This window comes from Pelophylax lessonae (assembly GCF_965119305.1).
Source record: "Pelophylax lessonae genome assembly, chromosome: 3".
In the NCBI taxonomy this organism is placed as follows: domain Eukaryota; kingdom Metazoa; phylum Chordata; class Amphibia; order Anura; family Ranidae; genus Pelophylax; species Pelophylax lessonae.
The window spans coordinates 625,057,135-625,060,967 of NC_138770.1; positions in this window are offsets into that span (position 1 = coordinate 625,057,135).

Below are 3,833 nucleotides of genomic sequence, written 5' to 3' on the forward strand. Positions count from 1 at the left end.
CTGTTTTTTACAGGTAACCTGTCCCCACTTTCATCGGACCTGGCCGCGACGAGGTACGTTAGCAGTTCCTTCCCCTGCTGCCAGGCCAGGAAGAGAGTGCAGCGCACTTGGCAAGGCTTACCTGCTGGGTTCCCTTACTAGCAATGGCAGTGGCTGGGGTGCCAACATCGCTGGATTCCAGGACAGGTAAGTGTCCTAATATTAAAAGTCAGTAGCTACAGTATGTGTAGCTGCTGACTTTTAATTTTTGGAAGGGGGGGGGGCGGAACTTGGTGTTGCGGCGGTGAACTTGGGAGCATGTGTTTTGGGTGCTATTCTGAATGAAATATGTAGAGTGAAATAGGAAGAGAACCAAGCCATGGATATTGGTCCAGAAACAGATTTCATTTTTCACAATAAAGAAAAGCCTTTCAATAGTTGACACCCAACGCATTTCGGGATGTATACATTGACTATCTACTGGTGAAATACTTTTTTATTGGGACAGATTAAAAATGTTCACAGCTTGGCTCTTTCACCCGCAATAAGCTGATTATCCCAGGAACCCTGTCAAAGGTCCCCTCATCATCACCCCAAATCCAGAATTCTAAATGAATGGCAATGTAATGCGCATAGCAACCCATGTTGACATGTGTTGCAGTAATACATTTAATTGTGCATTACTGTACTACACAAGTACTGTATAAAGCCAAATATAAAATAAATATTACTAAAAAAGGAGCAATATATCCCCTGTGCACATAAAGTACTTGAATGGTCAATGTGTCTAATTAAAGACTAGTCGCAGCTACTTGAATAAATGACATTAAGAAAAAATACTACACTCAAATCCCAAATGGAATCTAGAATAAAGTATTAGCAGCGCAGACGTCAATGATAACATATGATAAAATAAATCAGTCCAATACTTTGAGTGAAATTTTCCAAAAAAGTTCATATAATAATAAAGGATCACTTCAAAAGACCAATCCACCAGATAGGAGACACCGCTGTGTGACTAGAAACACCAGAGAAATTGATTCATCCACCGCTGTGACAACAAGTGAGGATGGCAACTCACCAGAAATTGTGGCCCACCCACTTTCACAGGTAAGGCTAACAAGCGGAAGGATGCTGATATTCAAAACTGGCTCTGCTCTTGTTCCCCTGTCTCCACCATGGATAATGACAGCCAAGAGATCCTTACGCCTTTAAACGTCCCTGCTCACCCGACCATCCATAAATGTAACCAGATGACTCAGCAGCAAAAAAAGATAAAGGCCGCACTAGTGGGATATTGCATAAAACTTCCACATTTATTTATCACACCAAAAAATGAAAATGCACTCACAAACATATACTTGTTCACATGCAGTATTGAGACATGACTACTTTGGGTACAGTTGCGGGCAATAACGCTTCCCCTCACCCTCTCCACACTGATGATAGGATGCTCGGACCGCTCCGCTCGTGTCTCCCAGTGCTTCCGGTAAGCCGTAGGTTCACGCCCTGACGCGTTTCGTCATTTCCGACTTTTCAGCATCGCTGATGAGAATTATTTATCACCATCTACTGTCTAGCTTATTCATTGTATTTCTGTATATTTCATATACTGATTATATGTATCTGTATTTGTTTTTTCTCAACCCACCCTGTTTTGTTAATAACGCTTCGAAATTACACTCAGTCTGGTTTATTGCAGAATAGGAGGGTTTAGCTGCATGTCAAGCTACACACAGGGAAACGTGTAGTGGGGAACACTCAGAGTACAAAAATCTCTTGTTTGTAGTATTGCAGCAGTTTGTTGGCTGATTGTTAGGAGATTAGTCTCATGAGAGGAATCTCCTGGGGAACTCTTTATTAAGAAAAATCTCGGGAATGAGCAATTCATCTCCTGCTTGTATATCATTCCCTATTACAAGTAACATCATAAAAAGAGAATGATTACATGAGGTTTAGTAGCGCGATTGAGCTGCCAAAAGTCACCCATCTAGCCCCAGCCTAGATTATTGCCTATCATTCTCTGCGTGCTTGTTCCAGCCAGGTACGTCCATCAACATATCACGCCATACTGAAACCTACCATTGTGCCTACTATTGTGCCAGTGCCTGTAATGACCAATGAATTGCACTGTATAAAACATTCAGAACACTTTAGTTAATGCAGAAAGTCCAATTTTATTTTAACATGATAAAATCACACCATAGTGCAATGCTTTGGAGCAATGCAGTCCCCCTTCACTAAAATGTGTGAAAAATTAATTATCATGTATTACAGTAGGGTATTGGAAGAAGACCAGCAAAAAAAAAAACAGTTTAGGCTATACAACCACTTCCATTTATTTGCATTATCTGCTTGATCCTGATCTGGAATGTATTAAAGCCAGGGAAAGTCAGACAATTAGTATTTTCAGAAGATCAGTAATGGCAGCCTATCTCTATAGTACAATACAATATGTAATATTATTATTATTATTATACAGGATTTATATAGCGCCAACAGTTTGCGCAGTGCTTTACAACATGAGTGCAGACCGTACAGTTACAATACAATTCAATACAGGAGGAATCAGAGGTAATAGGAGAAATATGAGAGCAGCTATTGCTGACTTTCCACTACAAATTGTCCAGCTATCCCTGGCTTTAAAGCGTAAGGCCCCTTTAACATGGGGCGGATCTGTTTTGACTGACTCCTCTTGCTCAGCGGTGATCACTCCATTGATCCCCTCTGAGCAGGCGGATGACAGGTCTGTCTCCGCTCACTGTGAAGAGACGGACCTGTCAGAGTCTCGCTCTCCTCTATGGGGAGATCGGATAAAAATTGACAGCCTGACCGTTTTCATCGGATCCTATCCAATCCGATCTGTCTGTTTTCAGTGCATCTTGTCGGATCAGATGCGGGTGTCAGCGGACACATGTACATGGATGTCGCTCGTGTGAAAGGGGCCTAACTGCACTTTTGTTGAGAAAAAAAACATTCCCCTATGGGTGATCTATGTACATTGCTAAGTTTTTAACAAACTTTGTTGCAGATTGCTACCTTTTATTATTCTGAAGAAATCCCTGTGTGTTTTTCTGAGTCCATGTGGGAAAGTAAATCTAATGGGAGTGGTTTCATAATTATCAATCAGCTGCAGCAGCTGGAGGGCACTAATGAGAAAATCTGCTGGGCCTGCATCCCTTTAGACGTGCTCCTATTGGGAGTATCTCACCAAAAATTTAATTTTTGTTGGAGGGGATGCCTGAAATCTGACTTGTATCTTAGGCAGACTTCTGGGAAAATTTGTGAGCCAATCACACAAGCAGGAAATTATGTTTCTGGGGTGTGGTCAGTATACAGTGTATAGAACACCTCCAGGTAGCCATATTGCATTACATTTTTAGAAAATTACAGCAGCTGCATATTGAAAAGGAATTTTTTTTAAATAAAATGTAATTGCAACATGACTGGTGTTGCAATTGTATACGACGAAAAATACCGCTTTCGAAGCGATCGAACAATAATCTGATCATTAGTGCGCAGCTTTTGTGAGCCTATCACGACAGTTCATCCAAAATTATCCGAAGGGACAAGCATGAAAATTTTTCTCGTATGATACCAGAAAGTATAATTTTTGTTTAACCACTTCAGCCCCGGAAGGTTTTACCTCCTTAACCACTTGCCTACTAGGCCTATTTTTGACATTTGGTGTTTATGAGCTAAAATCAGTTGTTTTTGCTAGAAAACTACTTAGAACCCCAAACATTATATATTTTTTTTAGCAGAGACCCTAGAGAATAAAATGGAGATTATTGTAATATTTTTTATCACACCGTATTTGCGCAGCGGTCTTCCAAACGCAATTTTTTTGGAAA